The sequence below is a fragment of the Mustela erminea genome, chromosome 20 (genome assembly GCF_009829155.1).
Source record: "Mustela erminea isolate mMusErm1 chromosome 20, mMusErm1.Pri, whole genome shotgun sequence".
Lineage (NCBI taxonomy): Eukaryota > Metazoa > Chordata > Mammalia > Carnivora > Mustelidae > Mustela > Mustela erminea.
In genome coordinates this window covers 20,799,432-20,822,905 of record NC_045633.1, presented here as the reverse complement: position 1 = coordinate 20,822,905, position 23,474 = coordinate 20,799,432, and the positions used below count along the sequence as shown (strand labels likewise).

At 47.2% G+C, this 23,474-nt stretch overlaps 1 protein-coding gene and 1 long non-coding RNA gene across 2 annotated transcripts in view; both read right to left on the bottom strand.

The window, feature by feature from the left end:
- The window catches only part of ADCY9 (adenylate cyclase 9), a 121,036-nt gene extending 113,770 nt beyond the window's left edge, over positions 1–7,266 (bottom strand). Inside the window, exons 1-2 of the mRNA XM_032328640.1 lie at positions 7,178–7,266; positions 2,181–2,554 (exon numbers count right to left, since the gene is read on the bottom strand). The gene's annotated coding sequence lies outside the window, so the exon portion shown is untranslated. The remainder of the gene's footprint in view (positions 1–2,180; positions 2,555–7,177) is intronic.
- Positions 7,267–7,844: 578 nt separating this feature from the next.
- LOC116581378 lies at positions 7,845–23,227 on the bottom strand. Its single transcript, XR_004282038.1, has 3 exons — positions 22,966–23,227; positions 11,802–11,942; positions 7,845–7,978 (listed from the first exon to the last, which is right to left on the bottom strand). It is a non-coding gene; the product is annotated as an uncharacterized LOC116581378 (long non-coding RNA).
- Between the last annotated feature and the right edge of the window lie 247 nt (positions 23,228–23,474).

Here is a 23,474-nt window from a genome sequence, read left to right as displayed (position 1 = left end):
GGAGCCAGTCAGGAAAGACCACATACTGTATGATTTCATTTCGATGAACTGTCCAGAATAGGCAAACCCATAGACAGAAAGCAGACAGGTGATTGTCTGGGCCTGGGGGCTCTGCTTTGGGGAGTGATGGAACTCGATGGAGGTGGTGGGTACACAACACTGGGAATATACTAAATGCCATTGAATTGTACCCTTTAAAATGGTTTAAAGTGGTAAGTTGGGGGCGCCTGGGTGGCTCAGTGGGTTAAGCCGCTGCCTTCGGCTCAGGTCATGATCTCAGGGTCCTGGGATCGAGTCCCACATCGGGCTCTCTGCTCAGCAGGGAGCCTGCTTCCTCCTCTCTCTCTCTCTCTGCCTGCCTCTCTGCCTACTTGTGATCTCTCTCTGTCAAATAAATAAATAAAAAATCTTAAAAAAAATAAAAATAAAGTGGTAAGTTGTATGTTATGTGTATTTTACCGTGATAAAGATAAAAGAAAAACAAAACAAGAGTAACACAACAACAGGACTGGTATTCCTGCCAAAAGAACATAACCTTGATCTAATCACCAGAAAACATCGGGCAAACCCAAATTGAGAAATATTTCTTCCAAGTAATTGGCCAGTACTCGTCAAAAGTGTCAAGGTCATGAAAGCCAGAAAGTGAAGAACTGTCACAGATTGGACTACACGTAACATGGGATCCTGGTGTGCAAACTGGGACAGGAAAGAGCATTTGGGGGAATTCGAAGAGGTCTGCAGTTTAGTGAATAGTAGCCTTGAATAGTAGCCTCTCGTCGGTGTAAATTTCCTGGATTTGTCAACGGACTATGATTACATACAACGTTGACATTCAGGGAAGCCTGCTGCACAGTGAAGGGGAATGCTCTGGTATTTTTGCAACTTTAAGTCTAAAACTGTTTCCAAACAAAAAGTTAGAAAAAGTTGTAAATAAAACCTTTACGGATCATCAGCTATGTGCTGAACAACTCTGATGTATTCTGTTTTTTACAGATGAAGAAACCAACATGTACACTGCACAAGCCAGTAAGAAAGATAATAATAGTAAACTTACACTGACTGAACCTTTGTCATAAGTGCCCGAAACCACTGGATGCTTTCATTTGTGACCTATTCGGTCCTTACCACAACCCTCTGAGGTACATGTGATTGCCCCTATTTTAGAGATGTGAAACTGGGGACTGATGTGTGATGTGCCCAAATCCACACAAAGTCTAGGGACAGAGCTCAGATTCAAAACCAGGTCTGACCCCAGAGGCCACGGTGCTCTGAAGCCTAGGCACCACCCACTCTAACCCTCATGGTGACCCCTCACATACCCCAGTGTCTCACATGCTAACCCACCAACCTAAGCCAGAAGCCCTTAGAGAAGCTGCTGACAATTTACATTCCCCCATTTAATGCAACCCTGCACTCCCCACTTGCTGGTTTCCTCCAATAATTGGAAAGATCTATCTGTGCTTTTCCTTTCCTCCCATAATCTTTCAGTCCACCCACCACTTGTGGTGACTTTGGCATTTGTAAATTAATTAGTTATGTCAGGTTTTTAGACATGAGCATGATTTTAGATCATGCCGACCTCCCTCCTTTCCCGTATGTCTCCTGGAAGCAGATGGATAGCATTCCCTGTTGATGAAGGCTGTAACCCACCAGGCCCTCCTTAATCTCTAGGTTAGGGTGGAAGTCATTCCATAAACCCTTGGGATCAGGGATAATGTGCCCAGCGCTGAGCATTGGGTCGTGGGTGTCCAGTGACACACTCTCTGTGACTTCAAGAGGCTACTAGCTGGAAAAGATACTGGGGAAGGCAATGAGTTAAGAAAATGGAATCACCATACGTGAGGAAGAATGCCACAAAAAGGTTAACTCCTTTCTCCTAATGCCAACACCTGGAAGGGATTCACTGGCAAGCCCTGGGTCCCTTCTCCTTAACCCTCCAAAATCATGGAGTTGCCTGATACTCAGGAGATATGGGACCGGTGCAACTGCTTTCTCCATCCATCCAACCAGATGGCTGCCAGATCTGTAAGGTTTTCTCTCCATCTGTGATGTGTGCAGAACTTCCACCCAACACAGCGTGAATCAGATAGGGTCTGCACAAACTTCACCAAAGTTTTCAGCAAGTGTTACCAGCCTCATCACATCACCCTTTCCCTCCCCAATATACTAGTTCACCTGACCTGTGAGAGCTTCGGCTCCAAGCTATCAGAAGTCACACATGGTCATGACATGACCAGCTTCGAGACAAACAGCACATGGAGGGAGCTCTGACCATTCTCGTCAAGCAGGTCGCAGAGGTCTCAGCAGTGCCTACCTTATTTCTGGCAGTCGGGTGGGCAATCATTGTGGAGAACCACCCACAGCAAGGCAACAGTGGGGAGTGGGGTGTTTCCTGCTCTCATCCAATCAGGCTGCAGTGAGCAAGCTTTGAGTCCTTCTTCTCTTGCCTGGTAAGGGTGAGTCTGTAGGAATAGACCCACATTCTTTTCCTCTCCATCCAGAAGCTGGTCACTGGTCTTAGGCAGCTGCCTCCACACTCACAGAGAATCCTGTACTGAGGCAAAGTAAAAGAGGCTGATTAGGGAAGATCATCAAAATCCCTGGCAGGCTTTGCTACAACCCAGGAGTCTTTGATCTAGCCATTTATATAAATTCCAAATCCTGCCATGCCTGGTGCACAGCTCGATAATGCCTATTGAATGAATGCATTTGGGAATTGTAAGAGGCAAGATGTGTATGAAATACTTAAGCTCTTGGTTGCTTTTAATAAGCAGAATAAGTAATATTCGATGTAATGCTTATGAGTGTATAGCTTTTTCCACCTACATACATAGTAGAATTCTGGCTTGGCCTTAAAGCTAAAATATGTGATGGACATATTTATGACCCCAAGGCGGGGGGCCAGGGAGGACAAGTGCAGGGACGATCATATTTTGAAGGAGGAACTGGTTGGTTAACCCAGCAAGTTTGACTGAGACAGAGGGTGGGGATTCTGAGGAAAGCATGGAGACTGTCCCTCAGATTTGCAACCTGGCCCAGCTCCTGCTGGACTGTTCCTCCCGTCCCGTTCCATAATAGGGAATCCATAATAGGGTCTTAGCAGATGTAATTACTGAAGATGAGGTCATTCTGGATTCAGACGAGCCTTAAATCCAGTGTCTGATGTCCTTCATGACAACAGGGGACGTGGAGACATGCAGGGAGAAGAAAGCCATGGGGAAGATGGAGTCAGGGATTGGAGAGATGTGCCCACAAGCCAGGGAATGCCAAGTGTTACCCAAAGGCACAGAAGCTGGAAGAGGCAGGGAGGACCCACCCCCAGTGCCTTCAGAGGGAGTCGGGCCTTGCTGACACCATAATTTCTGACTTCTGGCCTCCGGAACTGTAAGCAAATACACTTCTGTTGTCTGAAACCACCACATTTGTGGTCATTGTTGTAGCAGCCCCAGGAAACTCCCACGAACTGTTTCATCACAAACCACAAGCAAGGGTACAATTAGCACTCCAGGTAACCCCTCTAACGGTGCAGACACGAAAGACGAAGGGCAGGGGGGCTCTCTCTCTGCTTCCCAGCAGACTAGAGCAAACCTTCAGCATCTTGAGAGCTGCAGGAGACCCCAAGGGCACGTAGCGGGTGGAGGTCAGCCCTGACCAGTGCAGGTGAGAAAGAGAAGAAATCGGGTCACCTCTAGAGACACCTGCAGAAACTTGGCTTACACAACACTGTGCCCATTTTACAGACCAGGAGTGTGAGCCGAGAGATCACATTGCTCACAGCTGTGACGTCATCAAGCATCCTGTGGCTTCCAGTGTTGTGATGAGAGCTCAGGTGCCTTCTGACTCTCAATCCTAAGTATGAAACCTGGTTTCTCTCTGGAAGTTTCCCTGTAGTTCTGAAACTTCACCATGCTGGATGGTAGCATGGATCTATGTTTATCCCTTGTGCCAGGCATCGGCTGGCCCCTTGCAATCAGAGGACTCATGTTTGTCATTTCTGGGAAATTTTAGGAAGTTGTGTCTTTGATGATTTCTCTCTTCTGTTTTCCCTGTTCTCTTTCTACAGTGCTTAATGTTGGAATGCTGGGCCTCCTGTCTATTCCTCTTATTTTCTTATCTTTTCCATCTCTGTGACTTTCCTTTTTTCTCCCTTTGACTTTTTTTGTCAATGTTCTGGGAGATTTCCTTAGCTTTACCTTTTAATGTTTTATTGAGAATTTTTCTTTCTACCCTTTTTTCCTTTTCTCTTCAAAAACTTTTCACAATAATAATTCTACTGTTATGTTTTGATACCCAAGGGCTCTTCTGTCTTCTGAATTTTTTTTAAGATTTTTTTTATTTGAGAGAAAGAGTGAGAACAGGAAGGTGGGGGGTAGGAGGCATACGGGAAGGGAGGAGCAGACTCTCTGCTGAGCAGGGAAGCCCGACAGGAGGCTTGATTCCATGACCTCAGGATCATGACTTGAGCCAAAGGCAGATGCTTAACCAACTGGGCCACCCAGGCACCCAGCCTTCTGAGGTGTTTTTTTTTTTTTTTTTCAAGATTTTACTTATTTATATGAGAGAGAGAGAGAGAAGACAGAGCACAAGTTGGGCAAGTTGGGGAAGGGGCAGAGGGAGAGAGAGGAGCAGACTCCCCACTAAGCAGGGAGCCCGATGCGGGGTTTGATCCCAGGACCCTGGGATTATGACCTGAGCTGAAAGCAGACGTTTAACTGACTGAGCCACCAAGATGTCCTGACTTCCGAATTTTTAAAATTTCATCTTATTCTCATTTCACCAGTGGAATAACTTCTCATTTCTCTGAAGATACTGAAGATAGATTATTTTATTTATTTATTTATTTTTGCATAGTCTCCACCTTTTCTTATCATTTAGGCCTTTTCCAAGTCAGAAGGTTTTCTTGCATGTCTGATCAGCTTTGGCTGCCCATTCACAGTTCAGACGAGTCACTAAAAAGCTGATTAGAAACTCAGTGCAGGTGGTGGGACGTGCCAACCATGGGCTTCCCCTCACACAGTGCTTCTCAGCCCGGCCACATGCCACAACCACTTGGGACGCTGTGGACACTAATGATGTGACCCCATCCTCAGAAATTCTGATATGGGGGCACCTGGGTGGTTCAGTCAGTTAAGCCTCTGACTCCTAATTTCGGCTCAGGTCATGATCTGTGTCCTGGGATCGGACCTTGCGTCCATCAGGCTCCCCATTCAGCAGGTAGTCTGCTCAAGGCGTCTCTCTCTCTGCTCCTCCCCTGCTTGTGCTATTTTTTTCTCTCCCTCAAATAAATAAATCTTAAAAAAAATAAAAAGAAAAAAATAAAAAGAAAGTAATCCTGATGTGACCATTTGGGGACAGGAAAGGGTACAGGAGGGCATTTCAAACCTCCCCCGGTGATTCTTATGATCATTTACTGCTTTAGAAGTTTCTGGTCAGGTCATTTTATAGGAGACGACCCCCCCCCCATGTTGGTACTTCCAAGGGTTTCCCCTTGGATTCGTCAGGATTTCCAAAGAAGGCTCTTCCAGGCTGGCCACCACTCATCTGAGAAGCAAAAATGGCTGGGACGCTGAGCATTCAGTATCTAAACCTTTGCTTAGCAAGACAGCATCTGGGACAGTTCTGATCCTGGTGGACTGTTGCTGGCTTTTACCCAGGAGCCCTCCTAGGACAGTCCCTTGCACAATGAACCCACAAACTATTAGCCACATCTATCGGCAGAACCCCACAGACTTGTCAGGATGACGGGGATATATTCCGGCCCACGATCATATCAAATTACCATTAACACTACTCAGGAAGAAAGTTTGTGAGCCCGACAAGAATTACCACAATGCCAATAAATACATTTTTTTCTCCAACATAGAAACATTCCAGGAGGAAGTATCCAGTAGCATCTACAATACTCAGTATCTGAGAAGCTCCATGGAGTCCAGGCTGTACCCGATCAGCAGAGCTTGTCCAGGTCTCTCTGCCGTTCCCATTTATGCTTCTTGTTTCAGTGCTTCACGTCGAGGTCCTCACACAAGTCATGGTAAAAACCCGCTGTGCCATAGTGTGCTGGGACTGTTAGCAAGAGACAAGCTTTTCCCATGGGCAGTGAGCGGCAAAGCCTGTAGAAGACACCACAGTAGGGACGCCTGGGTGGTGGCTCAGTCGTTTAAGTATCCGACTCTTCATTTCAGCTCAGGTCATGACCTGAGATCACAGGCAGACCTCGGACAAGCATGCGGTGGGGCCCATCACCCAAGAACTGGGGGATGGGGTCAGTGTGCTGGATCCTAGGGCAGTGGGCGAGCACAGCCCAAGGCCAGGCAGGGTGGAATCGGCACTTCTGAGATTCAGGGAGATTGGGGAAAGAAAGTCCTAAAGAGCCAGGACAACATTGCCAGTACAGCCTAAAACTGCATTCCTGGGCTGCTTCAGTCCCCAGGAAGATGGAGGTTGTAATCGTCTCTGCTGCAGCCAGGCCACAGTGCCCTGCGAGGGCGGGGCAGTGTAGGGGGCTAACTTCATCTGACAACTCAGCCCAGAACGGGGCTTCCTCCTGGTTTTCCTTATCAGCTGAGGAAGTGGTCACAGTACCATCTGCAGGAGAGGCGGCCCCACCGGTGCCCAGCCAGGGACAGTGGCCATGCAGGAGTGCCCGGCTGCTGAGACAGGGACACGCAGGGAGCTGGCAGGTCTCCTTCTTCACTGGCTCAAGGTGCAAGTCCGAGATGTGACCCGCGGCACGCAATTCCGGACTTGCGTTATGGTCAGCACACCCACTGTCTGCCCCCGGCAAGCAGGGAAGGGGGACCAGACATGGATGAGGAGAGAAAACGCCCTGAAGACCTGCAAGTCCCAGGAGGGTTCCGGGGGGACTGGAGTGTCCAGGGGATTCTGGAGAACTGGGCTGTGCTGGGGCGGTTTGAGCAGGCCAGCTGGGCTGCAGGGCACAGGGGACAAGAGCCAAGTAAGCAGCATGGGCAGGGCGGGGCCCCATGGAGAAGAGGCCGAGAAGCCTTTGGAAGAGCCGTGAGGCAGAGTGTGGGTGCGTGGGCTGGCCTTGCCGGAGGGGCGTGCACAGAGCCCATCAGCAGACGCCCCCCCGCCCCCCGCTCCCCACAGGCGTATCTGCTTACGAAGGTGGAACCAGGACTGTTGCAGAAAGTGCTGGAACTAAGAAGAAACCTACCTCCCATCCGGGACCAATGACATCACACACAAATGTAGACACATCCCTGCCTCACGGCACCACAGCTTGCAGTCACGAGGCAGAAACACCTGAGGAGGTGGGGAAGGGGGAAGCGGGGGCCGCTGAAGCTCTGGCTGAGAATCTGGGTGCGGCCGCCCAACGCAGGGACTCGGAATGTGCCAGGCTGCAAAGTGAACTCCTGGGGCATTTTTTGAGGCTCAGGTGATTCTGAAGGTAGAGGCTGGGAGCTGGCCGCCCCCGGGAGCCTGGCCCCCAGGCCAGTGCCAAACGCATGTCATGCCCAGTTCTAAAAGTGGACGTGGGTTCGGAAGGCTGGAGCACGCAGGGCAGCTGAGCAGACTTCACTGGGCAGTTCACGTGAGGAAAAGGCCTGGGGACAGGGTCAGTCGTTCAGGTCCCGAGGCTCCTCTTCTTTACCAACAGGCTCCCAGCTGGGAACAGAAGTTCTGTCTGCTCCTTCTAATGACTGGTCCCTGGGGCTCCCGGCTGGCTCAGCCAGGAGCGCACGCAGTGCTTGATCTCCGGGTTGTGAGTTCAAGCCCCACGCTGCGTGTAGAGATTACTTAAAATATTTTTTTAAAAAACTTTTAAAAATCTCTCATAGCTAGTTACTATAATAATTATATATTTGCACCCATTATTCCACTTGTGTAACTGCCAAGAAACGACAAGCACAGAGCAGAAGTCATTACACTGGAAGCTTTAGGACGTCAGGGTCAACAACGTTCCCAGCAACGGGGAGGCCTGAGTGTACCACCATCTCTGCCTTCCCCATGACACCTAAAAAGGAAAAAAAAAATGTATTCTGACAAAATACATATGACATACACTTTACCCCTTTAACCATTTTTTTAAAAGATTTTATTGTTATTTATTTATTTGACACACAGAGAAAGATCACAAGCAGGCAGAGAGAGAGAGGGGGAAGCAGGCTCCATGCCGAGCAGAGAGCCTGACACAGAACTCGATCCCAGGACCCTGAGATCACGACCCGAGCCGAAGGCAGAGGCCCAACCCAGTAAGCCACCCAGGCGTCCACCCCTTTAACCATTTTTAAGCATAGAGTTCAGTGGCAGTGAGTAGAAGTATACATTACCCGTTACATCCAGAACATTACATCTTCCCAAACTGAACCTCTGTCCCCATTAAACACTCACTGCTCGCTTCCTCTTGCCCCCAGGCCCCGTGACCTCTATTCTACTTTCTGTCTCTACGAATATGACTATTCTAGTGTCTTGGAGGAGACGAATCACGCAATATTTGTCCTTCTGTGTCTGGCTCATTTCACTCATCTTCATGCTTTCAAGGTCCATCGATGTTGTAGCAGGTGTCGGAATTTCATTCCTTTTTCAGGATGAAGAAGATTCCACTGTATGTCCATACCACATTCATTCATTCATCGATGGACAACTGGATTGTTTCCACCTTTTTGCTTTTGTGACTAACGCTGCTATGAACATCAGAAGACAAGAGTCTGTTTCGAATCTCTGCTTTTCCTTGACTTAGTTGTAGTGATTTTTTTCCTAGAAATTTGCTCCTTTTTTTCTGCACATGAAAACTATTGGTAGGGGGGCGCCTGAGTGGCTCAGTGGGTTAAGCTGCTGCCTTCGGCTCAGGTCATGATCTCAGAGTCCTGGGATCGAGCCCCACATCCGGCTCTCTGCTCAGCAGGGAGTCTGCTTCCTCCTCTCTCTCTGCCTGCCTCTCTGCCTGCTTGTGATCTCTCTCTGTCAAATAAATAAATAAAATCTTTAAAAAAAAAAAAACTATTGGTAGGTTTCTCATAATCTTTTATTACTCTTGTCATCTCTGCAGCATTTATGGTTATGTCCCCTTCTAAAATCTTCATATTACTTGTGTCTTCTTTGTTCTATATCATCTTATCAGAGACTTACCAACTGCTACTCTTGCAAATAACTAATCGTATTAGAATCAGGTTCAGGTTTAGAGAAAACCTCCAAATAACAGTTGCTTAACCCATTCTCACTGTGATACATCCAGAAGGCTCAGTCTGGGGCTGGTCTGGCAATCCATGGCATTGGAGAACGAGGCTCCTTAGAGCCTGTTGCTCTTTCCTACAAGGGAAAAGTCACTGTCCAATACCTGAAGGTGCCCCTTCCATGGAGGATAGTGTCTGGAGCTCCAGACAGGAAGGTGGAGGAGGAAGAAGAAAGACATGCACACGGCGCGTCTGCTCATATCAGAACAGTCGTACCGCCAAGTGACTTGCAAAAGACTTTTTTGAAAACCAATTTCACTAGATATAGAATTCTAGATCGATCATTTTTTTCTTCCAGTGCTTTAAAGATGTTCCAGTGTCTTCTGGTTTACATCGCTTAATATGAGAAATTTGGAGAAATTCTAACCTTTGTTCTACATTTATTGTATCTTTTTATCTCTGAAATTAAAGATTTTTTTTTCATTATCACTGGTTTTCAGCAATTTGGTTATGATGAGTCTGGGTTTGGTTTTATGTTTATTCTGCTTGGGATTCTTTGAGTGTCTTAGCTCTGTCTATAACTACCTTTACAGCTTTCATTAAATGTGGAAAACACAGGCGCCTGGGTGGCTCAGTGGGTTAAGCCGCTGCCTTTGGCTCAGGTCATGATCTCAGGGTCCTGGGATCGAGTCCCACATTGGGCTCTCTGCTCAGCAGGGAGCCTGCTTCCTCCTCTCTCTCTCTCTGCCTGCCTCTCTGCCTACTTGTGATCTCTCTCTGTCAAATAAATAAACAAAATCTTTTTAAAAAAATGTGGAAAACGCTTTGGCCATTAGCTCTCAAATCTATTTTTTTTAAAGATTTTATTTATTTATTTGAGAGAGAGAGCATGTGAGAGAGAAAGCACGAGAGGAGGGCAGGTCAGAAGGAGAAGCAGACTCACTGCTGAGCAGGGAGCCTGATGGGGAACTCGATCCTGGGATTCCAGAATCATGACCTGAGCAGAAGGCAGACGCTTAGCTGACTGAGCCAACAGGCACCCTCTTCAAATCTACTTCATCCCTGTCCCTCCTCTTCCTGGGACTTCATTACACACAATCACACATATCCATGCTGCTCAACATTGTCCCACAGGTCAGAGAGGATCTGGTGGGGTTTTCTTCTTTTTTTCCTCTGTGCATTAGTGTGAATGATAAGTATCCATTACCATGCTTACGAGTTCACTGATCTGTTCTGCTGCAGATTCTAATCTCCTATTAATCCCATCTGGTGAAAGTTTCATTTCATATATTGAAATTTCAGTGCCACAAGGAGCTTTTGGGGTTTTTTTTACTATCTTACACTTTGCTCCACATTACATGATTTCCTTTAAGTCTTTGAGGATATTCGCAGTGAGTGACTTAAAGTCCTTGTCTGTCAATCATTTCATCTCTGTCATTTCTGACTCTGTTTCTATTGACTGATTCTGCTCCAGATTATGGGTCACATTTGATCACCTTGTCTCATGTCAAGTAATTTTTTATTGGATGCTGCACATTGTCAACTGTGCAGTTTTTCTTTAAAGATTTTATTTATTTATTTGACAGACAGAGATCACAAGCAGGCAGAGAAGCAGGCAGAGAGGGTGGGGGAAGCAGGGATGATGCGCAGAGAGCCTGATGCGGGGCTCGATCCCAGGACCCTGGATCATGACCTGAGCTGAAGGCAGAGGCTTAACCCACTGAGCCACCCAGGTGTCCCCAACTGTGCACTGTTGAGTGCCAGAGTTTGCTGCCTTCTTTTCAAGAGTACCAGACAGTTCTAACAGGAAGTCAGGTTATTTGCAGATTAGGTTAATTCTCTGAAAGAATGTTTTTCAGCTTTGTTTGGACAGATCTTTAATAGCCTTTCCTGTAGAAATAGTTCAGCTCCACTGGTGATGCTAACCCTTCTGCGGTCTGTGAGGTGCCTGTGCTTGGTGACAACTCTCCACTCTAGCTGTTTGGAGCTTGGGTATTACCCAGGTCCTGTTCAGTTTCCAGTTCTCCAGATGGCCTCTGACCAGCTTCACGGATTTTCCCCCCTGTGTATTTGTGGCTTAGTATTTGTAACAGTCTCCAGATTCTCAGAAGTCTTTCTCTGCGTAGGATCCTCCTCTCTGGGGTTCTGCTCTGCAAATCTCACCTGCTTCGGGCTCTCCAAATGCCTGTATCTCTCTCCTCAACTCAGCAAGATTGCCATGCTCTGCTCGCGGTCTCCCTATTGGGCTACTTGGCTATTCCAGAAATGCAGGGCTGGTTTAATATTAGAAAATGTATTAATGCAGTTAACCACATTGCCATACTAAAGGAGGCATGATGATCACAGTAGGCAGAAGAAAAAAATCAACGAAATCAGGAAATTCAATAACTGTCTGTTTTTAAAAATTTCAGCAAACTAGGAGTAGAAACTTCCTTAGCCTAATAAAAAAGTACCTACCCCCCACCCCCCCAAAAAGAACTATAAACAACCTAATAGTTTTAAATACATAGCTGCAGCTGTAAATAGGGTGATCAGGTCTCACTGAGAAGGACACATCTGGGCAGAGATTTGGAGGATGTGAGAGAGGGAACCATGTGGATATCTGAAAAACAGAGTCAGAGGTAGAGGGAACAATCAAGGCAGCAGGAACAGTGTAGAGAGCACCTGCTGTGCTCCAGGAACAGGAAGGAGGCCCATGCGTCCGAAGTGCAGAAAGGCAGAGAGAGTGGCAGACCAATTCGGAGAAGCAATGGGGGTCACATGCCACTGAAGGTCTTGAGGTTTTACTCTGAGTGGGATGAGGATCTGGAGAATGAAGAGAAGAATGGAGAAGAGTGACATGACTTGTCTTAAAACAGTAGAAAAGATCTCTCTGCACATTGTGCTGAACATCAAGCAAAAGAAGGCAGGGCAGAGGCAGGAGAACCAGCGAGGAGGCTGCTTCAGGAGCCCACGTGGGAGATGACAGTGGCTTGGTCTAGCACATATCAGTGAGGGCAGTTAACAGCGGTGACACAACACATATGTTGTCAAAGAGGAGCCAGCAGGTTTGCTCATGGATCTGATGAGGAACGTGAAACCAACCAGAGTCAAGATGACTCCAAGGTCATCAGTCTGAGCAGCAGGAAGGACAGGAGGATGGAGAAGACACACCCAAAGAGGGGTTCTATCCTGGTTGCTTCTGTGTACCCATAGGAGAGAGTGGCTAGGAACACTTAAAAACCCTCCCCCCGGGGCACCTGGGTGACTCAGTGGTTAAGCCTCTGCCTTCGGCTCAGGTCATGACCGGCTCTCTGCTCAACGGGGAGCCAGCTTCCCCCTCTTCCCCCTCCTGCCTCTCTGCCTACTTGTGATCTCTGTCTGTCAAATAAATAAATAAAATCTTTCAAAAAAGAAAAAAAAAAAAACAACCCTCCACTCGGCCACAGAACATCGTTGTGTCTGTGTGATTAGCTCCTGGGGCAGCCCTTTGATTTGCACTGATCCAAAGCCAACTGGGACCCCACAGGCAGCCTCTTCCCTTGTGTCAGCGGCTACGGCTGCTCACACTTCAGACCACTAGCGAGAGTGGGGGAGAGAGGACTACCCCATGAGATTTCCTCTGTGAAAGAGGATTTAGGCTTAGGCTTTTGTCCTCTAATTCACAACACCGATTTGATAACGTCTTATTTTAGAGATCCTTTGGATTCACGGAATAACCACAGAATGCACAGGCTACTTTAAAATTGTTTATCAGATTGTGGTGTCCAAAGTCCAGCAGTCAATTCATTATGTTGGCTTGACTCCCAAAAGTATTCAATGAATATTTTACAGAGTCCCTACTATGTGCCTCCATATGGAGAACAAAGTTAAAGCTTCATCGTAACACCAATCTGCTCACTGTGTGATTATCAACATTTTCTTACTTAATGCAACATCAAAATATCATCCTTTTGGGGCGCCTGGGAGGCTCAGTGGTTTAAGCCTCTGCTTCGGCTCAGGTCATGATCCTAGGGTCCTGGGATCAAGCCCTGCATCAGGCTCTCTGCTCAGCAGGGAGCCTGCTTCCTCCTCACTCTCTCTGTCTGCCTCTCTGCCTGCTTGTGATCTCTGTCTGTCAAATAAATAAATAAAATCTTTTTTAAAAAAATCATACTTTTATTTTAAAATGGGTACCTTTTTATATTTTTATCCAAATGTTGCCCAAAAACCCCTCATGTTCCTCTATTCACTATAGTTGGAGGCTTCGTGTCTGCTCGTCAATAAGCCATTTACAGATTTTTCTCGAAGACCCATGACCAAGGCATGGAGCTACATTCGTCATGATACACATAGACTTTGAAAAAAAAAAAAAAATGAATGACCGGGTTGGGGGGACAGTATTTAATTAATTAATTTAATTCTATCAAGGCCAACAGAAAATTCACTTGGACTCAGTTTTCTTCTTTCCTTTTACCATGTAATCAGACTGTGTTTTTAAGAAACATTCCCCTCGGGGCTCCTGGGTGGCTCAGTGGGTTAAGCCTCTGCTTTCAGCTCAGGCCATGATCTCAGGGTCCTGGGATCCAGCCCCGCATCAGGCTCTCTGCTCAGCCGGGAGCCTGCTTCCTTCTCTCACTCTGTCTGCCTCTCTGCCTACTTGTGATCTCTGTCAAATAAATAAATAAAATCTTAAAAAAAAGAAAAAGAAACATTCCCCTCCTCTGTTACCTGTGTTGAAGAAGAGGAAAATAATACTTGAGATCGATTCTGACTTTTCGGTCTAGGAAACTCCCTTCCCAGCAGCAGGTACCTGTTTGCAGTGAACCTGGAAAGCACACGCACAAAAACAGTGGAACCCATGGGTGGAAAAAGGTGACACAGACCCCTCTGTGTGCACAGTCTCTTCCAAAACCAAGTGTTGGTGTATCACTGTATAGTCCCAGACTCACCCTCCCCTCCCTGCAAGGGGAAGGGCAGAGCCCGGAAACACATGAAGAGATGCTCCACATCACTCCTCGTCAGAGAAACGCAAATCAAAACCGCAGCAAGATGTCACCTCACACCAGTCAGAATGGCTATCATCAAAAAGATAAGAGAGAACAAGTGCTGGCGAGGATGTGGGGGAAAGGGAACCCTTGGGCAGGGTTGGTGGGATTGTGAACAGGCACAAGCACTGCGGAAAATAGCACAGAGGTTCCTCAAAAAATTAAAAATAGAGCCACCATACCACCCAGTAATTCACTTCTGGGTGTTTACCCAAAGAAGACAAAGCACTCATTCAAAAAGAGAGATGGGCCCCTCTGTTAACTGCAGCATTATTTGTAAAAGAGTCAAGACACGGAAACAACCTAAGTATCCATCAACAGAGGAGCTGATAAGAAGATATCTCACACACACACACACACACACGCACACGCACACGCACACACGATAGAATACATTCAACCATAAAAAACAAGATCTTGCCGTTCACAACAATGTGGATGGACCTTGAGGGTATTCTGCTAAGTGAAATAAGTCAGGCAGAAAACAACAAATACCACAGGATTGTGCTTATATGTGGAATCCAAACAAAACAAAGCTGACGAACACACAGAACAGAAGCAGACTCCTAAGTACAGAGAACATACTAGTGTTTGCCAGAGGCGATGGGGTTGGGGGAATGAGTGACAAAGGCAAAGGGGATGAAGAGGGACAGACTTCCGATTAAAAAATAAATACGTCGGGGCGCCTGGGTGGCTCAGGTGGTTAAGTGTCTGCCTTAGGCTCAGGTTGTGACCTCTGGCCCTGGGATCGAGCCCCATGTCCGGCTTCCTGCCCTGCGGGGAGCCTGCTTCTCCCTCTACCCCTCCCCTCTGCTCATAATCTCTCTCATGCTCTCTTGCTCTCTCAAATAAATTAAGATTTTAAATAAATAAATAATGCATCACAGGGATGAAAACTATACAGGAGAAAAGGAGGGGGAGAATCAGCAGAACACCCCCAAAATCTAAGCCTATGCAAACCTGAATGTTGGCACCTTTTCCTTCAGGGTATCCGTCCTCCTCAGCGAGTCCAGCGCTCCTTGACCGGACACAGACTGCGGGGTCCAGAAGACAGGACACGAGACCAGAGATTAAACCCAGTTGAATGAAATTTGCCAGCTGGGTGACTTGGGCAAGTCATCACTTACGTCTCTGGGTCTCAAATCTTCTCCTGCAACATGAGGCTATTCTAATACTGCCTTTGTCCATCCCAGGGAGGTTCGTGAGACCCAAGTAAGAAAACCAAACAGGGAATTGCTTTGTGTGCAATGATGAAATGCAGGCTGGAAAAATGTAGTGTGTTATGCTATCATGGTTAGTCTTACTCCTGCCACTGAAGGTGTGACCTTGGGAAAGTTACTAGCTTGTCTAAGCTTCCACATCTGTAAGGCAGGGAAAATATGGCCTACCTCAGATGATTAAAATAGGGATTAAATAGATAAAACAGACACTTGGCTTTCCCAAGCCCATGGGAGGGCTTCTCCTCCTAAATAAGAAGATAAGGAGTTGCTAAAGGAAAGCTCTGCATCCTGCCACCCTTTCTCCTTCCTTCTTCCTGTCTGGAACATAAGTATGAGGCCTGGAGGTGCAGCAGCCATCTTGCAACCATGAGACAAGAGGCTTTAGAATAAAGGCTTCTGCTAAGGATGGAAGAACAGAAAGTGGAAAGAAGCCAAGTTTCTGGTGATCCCTGATACTAGTCCCAAGACATTTCCTCTGAACTTTCTGCTACAGAAGAGAAAAATTGCTTTTTATTGGCACCAGCCTGTAAAGTAGGGCTTTCTGTTGTTTATATCCACTATACATCCCAAACAGATACACTGTCTAAATTTTTTTAAATATTATATTATTTATTTCGAGAAAGAGAACATGCAAGCAGGTTTGTGGGGGCAGGGGCCAGGGAGAGATGGAAGGAGAGAGAGGGAAGCAAACTCTCCACTGATCGCAGAGCCTGATGCAGGGCACAACCCTGAGATCATGACTCAAGCTGAAATCAAGAGTCTGATGCTCAACCGACAGAGCCACCCAGGCTCCTCTGTCTTAACTTACATTAAGTCCGGTCTCTACAGAGCACAGGTATGGGACAGGGCCTTGGCATGTGGCTTTTACCGTGTTGGCTGAGACAGCTAAAATAAATAAAGCTTGAAACTGAGTTTAAGGACTGGATGAAAAATGTTAACCATGAGAACTCTGAGAAATTTGAGAAGCCTCATACATTTCACAGATGATGAAAATTGCTGTGTTATTGTTAAAATAAAGAAGCTCATCAGTCAAAAAGTACCTCTTGCAAATACTTTTCTTTTCTTTTTTTTTTTTTAAAGATTTTATTTATTTATTTATTTTACAGAGAGAGATCACAAGTAGATGGAGAGGCAGGCAGAGAGAGAGAGAGGGAAGCAGGCTCCCTGCCGAGCAGAGAGCCCGATGCCGGACTCGATCCCAGGAACCCGAGATCATGACCTGAGCCGAAGGCAGCAGCTTAACCCACTGAGCCACCCAGGCGCCCCGCAAATACTTTTCTTAAAAGTAAATGAATATAGGAGTACCTGCGTAGTTCAGTCATTAAACATCTGCCTTCAGCTAAGTTCATATCCCAGGGCCCTGGAATTGAGTCCTGCATTGGGCTCCTTGCTCAGTGGGGAGTCTGCTTCTCCCTCTCCAGCTCAACCCTGCTTGTGTTCCCTCTCTCACTATCTTTCTCCATCAAATAAATAAACAAAATCTTGAGGGTGCCTGGGTGGCTCAGTGGGTTGAGGCCTCTGCCTTCGGCTTAGGTCATGATCTCAGGGTCCTAGGATCGAGCCCCACATAGGGCTCTCTGCTCAGCGAGGAGCCTGCTTCCTCCTCTTTCTCTCTCTGCCTGCCTCTCTGCCTACTTGTGATCACTGTCAAATAAATAAATAAATAAATAAATCTTTAAAATAAATAAATAAAATCTTGAAAAAAATTAAAAAGTAAATGAATAGAACAAAAGGAGTACAAGACTCTCACCATGAAAATTACAAAACACGACAAACCAGAAAGTAGATTAGTGGTTCCCAGGCTGGGGTTTGAGGTGGCTGGGGGTTAAGGCTAAGGGATGGGCACTACTTTGGGGGCTGATGAAAATGTTCTGGGAAGATGGTGGAGATGCCCATACAACTTTGTGAATATAAGCGCCACCCCCAGAAATGTGCACTTTAAAAGGGTGAGTTTTGTGGAATGTAAATTATATCTCAGTAACAAAGAGTGGGAAAAAAAAAATGAACAAGAGTTAAGGAAACTAACTAGTTACTCAGAGCCCTTTCAGACTTCCATCTGAGTGCAATCATTGACCCCTCAGCCCAAAGACACGTCCATGGAAATTTCCGCTGGGGATAAACTGAAAATTCCGCTCATACTGCCTCCTCTTTGGCAGCGTTCCAGGCATCTTCTCTCAGTGGTTATGTTCACATAGCTCATAAAGCAGTGAAATTTAAAAAAGAAGAAAAAAACCCTCCATTTGCAACCATCTAGTTTGCAATACCAACACAGAGAAAGCAATCAGGTCCTTTCACCGACTTGCAGTGTTGGTCCTCTTCAACTCAGTACCTATGATTTTCGGGGTGGCAAATACGAAGGTTGTGGTCTGATAATAGTATTGCGGTCTGTTGTTTATACTTATAATTAAAGGAAGTACAATATATCCATTAGGAGCTGATAAAGATAAAGATGTAATTTTTCCCATTCAAAAAACCTCCATAAAGATGGATACATTTAGGGGCACCTGGGTGGCCTGGTCAGTTAAGTGCCCAATTTTGATCTCAGTTCAGGTCTTGATCTCAGGGTCATGAGTTGAAGCTGCATGTCGGATTCTGCACTGCATGTGGAGCCTACTTAAAAAAAAAAAAAAAAAGATGGATAGATACAAATACTTTGTGTGGTTCCTGGAATACAGCAGGTGCTCAATAAATGTTGGCTACTATAGTTATTAGCAGAGGCCAGTAGACATGCTACAGAATTCAGAAGCCTCCCATTACTGTGTCCTCCCGAGGTCCCCATGTCTGGCTAATCCCCCATTCAGCCTTCCAGAGTCGGAACAGATGGCGACATAAGGTCCCTGCAACTGGCTCAGGCTGAGTGATCAGTGGCCAGTCGGGCCTCAGTGTGTCCCCTCCACCGTCTGTTCTCAGACGAATCATTTCTTCAGGCTCAATACCACCCATGTGATCCATTCTTGCTGCCATGTGGGTGTGTGAATGCATGAACTTTCATCATGGAAACGACCCTGTTGCCACCCAAACTTTCTCTAGGAAGGAGGAGGGATGGGTCCATGTGGAGACAGTTTGGTCTCCATGGCAACAAAGCAAACTGCCCCCCCACACACACCAAGGGACTAGAGTTCTGACCTGGACCCCGACACATTAGCTAACCACAGAGCCAACCTCGGGCTCCCACAACCTCAATACACTCCCCTGCCCCCGCCGAGACACCCGCGGTCTCCAACCACACACCCGACCCTGGGCCCCAGGCTCCCAGCTATCCTCTGACTTAGAGGCTGGGTTTGGGGGACCCAGGGCGCCAGACAAGCAGGATGTCCTTGCCACTCCCCAGAGCCAAAACACCTTCCTCAAAAAGCAAAGACGTGAAACCTATAAACAATCAAAACTTGTTTCCAGACCGTCAGAGTTCTCCCGCCCTAACCCATCTATCGTGCATATACATGTACAGACATGGAAGACAGAGAGCTATAGAGACAGATACAGATACCCAGAAAAGAGATGCACAGATATGGTCTCTGAAACACTGCTCACATTTTCTGGTTTCACCTCGTCAACCTGGGAAAGAAGTATTTTACTGATGAGAAAAGCCAAGATTTACAGAGATTCTTTTACACTTAGCTAAGGTTGCCAGCTGCCAGGAGACGAAGGGGAGCCCGGCACCAGATTGGAGGACCCGAGACACTGTGATGTACTCTTTCCATCTCATTTTCACTGGGCACTGAGAGCCCTACCTGAGCCCCACGGGCTTTCCTGCCATTTCTCAGACTCGGTTGCCCACGGCATGGCCCAGCTCCTCCCCCCCAACTGCATCCCGCTCCTCACCTTCCAAGACTACTCTTCCCCAACAGGCTCCAGCTCACGGTCTGCCTCCTCCCAATCCTGCCTCCAACACCAGGAGTACTCACCAGTTCTTCCTCAGTTCTCCCTGCCCGAGCAAAGTCTTTGCTCAATGGAGTCAGGGCTTTTTGACTTCACCCCCAGAATCCAACTCTGGAAGAGTAAGGGTGGGATGGAATCTCTGAATCCTCAGGCTTGGCTCAGGAGCTTGGACAGAGCCAGCGGGCAAGGGGTACAAGCTGCATAACTGAGCAAAGCAAGTGATATTTTCACATCTTGCGATGGTAATTCATGGTATTATCCTTTGAGTAATCATTGATTCATGCCGCGGATCTAAAAATGAGGACACTGGCTGGATTACATGCCTATTGTTTTTGTACTGTGGTAAAATACACATAAAATTTGCCATGTTTAAGTTCTAAGGCATGAAGCATATTCCCAGTGTCACGCAACCATCACCACCATTGACCTCTGGAACTCTGCCTCCATTAAACACTAACTCCGTGTGTCCCCTCCACCAGCCTCTGGCAGACACCATTCTACAGTCTGTCCCCACGAATCCGACTGTCCCAGCGGCCTCCCTCCCATAAGTGAAATCACACAGTATTCGCCCTTCTAAGTTCGACTCACTGCACTTCGTGTAACGTCTTCAAGGTTCACCCGCATTGCAGCACGTGTCAGAATCACGTGGTTTTCACCTTTTTTTTTTTTTGGAATCTTGATACCCGATCCCGAGATCAAGAGTAGAACCGCCTTTCGACTGAGCCAGCCCAGCGCCCCAGCATCACACAATTTTTAGCAGACATTCACTCGGTCATCAGAAAATGTTGAAAACCTCCTGTTGCAAGCAGGGCCAGTACTCAGTGTTCAAGCTAAAACAAAGCAAAAAAGGTAAATGACAGAGTCTCTGCTCCGAGGTGTCACACCACTAATCTCATTTTGAAAGGGTCCAGTGTGCTGCTAAATGAGACAGGGGACACAGCCAGCCTTCCTCTCCACCCTCGAGAACGGCTTTCTATGTGCCAGCCTGCAGACTGTAGACTACTTCCCAGGTGAATCTATTGATTCCAGAAGACAATTTAAAAATGGAATTGGCTAATGGGAGGAATTTCAGGCCACACTGGGGTAGTGAGCAAACAAATGACAAAGAAAGTCGGGTATCCACTCGTCAGGTTGTACTTGGGGACAGCATTGCATGGACGCTTAGTCTATGGCTCTTTCCAGAAATCTTAACAAATCCTAAATTGCCAAGACTCTCCATGCAGTAATACCAGTCCCTCAGCACCAGCCATCCCTGGTGAACCTGCTGAGAAGCCACCAAGAAGGCCTCAGATGGACTGAAGACCCGAGTTCCACAAGGTGGCGGGAAGTAGAGTTAGGGAGGTGATATTGACTGAGCTCTTAATCAAGCCAAGCAACACGCTAAGCACTTCCACACACAGTAGCCCATCGAGTAATGTCAACAACGAAGTCCAAGAGACACCATTGCCTCATGTGTACAGAGGCAGAAACACCGGCTCAGGTGAGCTAACAGACAGCCCAAGGTCACACAGCTAATTCGTGTCAGAACCGGGCAAACAAATTCAGGCCTGTCAACCCCAATGCTCTTTTCTTTCGCCCATGATGCCTCTTGTTCCATGACGGGGTGATTCCGTGACATGTTCCTCATCTCCAGCCCCGCCCCGCACTGCTCCTCCCCTGAAGACCCCAGACATACATTTCAGGAAATGCCTCAGAGGTGGGACCAGCCGAAAGCCCAAGGAAAGCTGTTATCCTCCACCCCACAGGAACCACAATGGGGGCTGGAGGGGTTCCCTCCAAAGAGGTCCATCTGGAAAGGACAAGACTTCTACAAGCCCTTAAATGAGAAAGGAGCAAATGCCTACAGCACCAACAGCTTAAGCACGGGCAGGGCTTCTGACTGAAACGAAGAACACTCAGGCAGCTTTTCTAATTAATGATGGCTGAGTCATGCAAAGAAGGAAAAGTTGGCTCCAAGCTGATTCTGAGAGAAGGGTGCCCTCTGTGAAGGGCCTGAGTAGGCGTCTCCTGCAGCCGTATCCCCCACTCTCTCCTCCAACACTGATGCCACACCTTCTGGCACTTTCTTGTGGATAGAGGTTGGAAAAGCAGGAGGCCTAGCCCAACAGGTTTGGGAGAGCTCACTCTGGGCCAACCAAATGACTGGTGGGGAAGACACATCTACACGGTGAATAGATCATGGCTGGTCTTGTGCACCAGCCACAGGATGACCTGAGGGCCAGTGCCAGGTCCCAGCCTCTTCCCCACGTGGGTGTCACTGCCTCTGAGATTTTACCTCTAAAAATGTCTTTCTCAGAAAGCTGTCATCAGCTTCAGAACAATCACAAAGTCACTGTCACTCCAATCAAAATCCCAGTCTGGGACTTGACATAATTCACTCCAGATTCATATGGAAGAGCAGAGGCTGAAGAATCTCTAAGAAAAACTTGAAGAAGAACCAAGTGGGAAAACTTCACACTCCTTTTTTTTTTTTTTTTAAAGATTTTATTTATTTGAAAGAGGCAGAGCCAGGAAGATAGCAGAGTGGCAGAGGGAGAGGTAGAAGCAGACTCCCCACTGAGCAGGGAGCCCGATGCAGGGCTCAATCCCAGGACCCTGGGATCATGACCTGAGCCAAAGGTAGGCTCCTCACCGACTGAGCCACCCAGGCACCCCGACTTTACATCCTGATATGAGAATTCATTGTAACACTCTAATGATTAAGACAGCATTGTTCTAACAGCACAGGGATAGACAACACAGCAATAAACAGACTAGAGAACTCAAAAACCCATTCAAATACAGAAACTTGAGAAGTATCAGAAGCAGCAACACATATTGGGAGAAACGTGGACTATTCCATAAGTCGTGCTGGAGTTAAACAAAAAGTCTTTCTTTGGGTTCCTTTCCCTGGGAGAAGTCTTCTGGGGAGGAGAACATTAATCAACTCCTGGTAAAGTGTTAGGCATAGAATCAGACGGACCTTGAAAGTCACGGGATCCTGCCCAGGGCAGGAATCTCTGACAGTATCTGCTTGTATATCCCAGGGATGTAAAAATCGTAATCAGGCAAGGAAGGCCATCCCACGGCTGTAAAGCTCCTATAGAGTTCTTTATATTAAGCAAAACATTTTCCCAAAACTTCTTCCCCTTCCCATATAGCACAGGGATAAATGTGTTTCCTCAAGGCTGCCAAGCAAGGCCCCGAGCATCTCCCAAGGCCTCCAGTTCTCTCAGTCATGCTGGGGGCAGGACATTCAATGCACATGCCCCCCCTAGGATGCCTCTGATGCACCCATTCTGAATGATGCCTGTGTATGATATTTGTACACACACACACACACACACACACACACACACACCACCACCACCACCATAACAGAGGGAAAAGCAAAAGGCTCCAAAGTAAGGTAACACAATGGACCCGAAGGGGGTCTCAGATGTGTTAGTTGGGTGTACCTGGCCATCCGGTAGACCCCCAGGCAGCAGGAGCTCTGCCATCAAAGTCATTCATTCAGTTCCCCTCTCATACTCTGCTTCTTCCCATCCATTTTCTCCTCTTCCAAGTGAGCGGTTGATTTCGCCACATTTCCCAGTCACTATGGCATGGGTCCCCAAGCTGGGCCCTTGTGGAGGTTGCTGGCCGCTGTAACTCAGGGAACAGCCTAAGGACGGTGGTCGGGAGTTGGGGGCACTACAGTTTCTCTCGGGAGGGGACAAGGGGCCAGATCAGCCTGGGCCTGACCTTCTTAGTACAGCTGGTGTCCAAAAGGGAGGACTAAAAAGGTGTTCTCTTGGTTCATGGAGGGAATAAGAGAACACAGACTTCTTGGTTGTCGTGTCCCCAGAGAATCAGCTTGATTCTGAAATCCAGATGGAAGGGACTCAGTGAGAATCACTGTGTGACCAGCTGCTTCTTGCTAGTGATCACTCGGGGCTCTGAATGGGGTCCTGGATCAACCCCAAACATCAGCTCCACCGCCTGTCCACCTACCACCCTTTCATCCCTCCGGGGCTTCCAATTTCCTGTATTAAAATAAAAATTCCACTTAGGAATAAATTTAACCAAAGACATACCAGACGTCTATGTAAAGGTTACTAAACAAAATAAAAGAAGACCTAAATAAATGAAGAGGTATACCATGTTCACAGATTGTAGGATTCAAAATTGCTAAGACATCAGTTCCCTCCCGAATGATCTACAGATTCAATGTAATCCTAATCAAAATTCCAGGAAGGCTTTCTTTTCAGAAA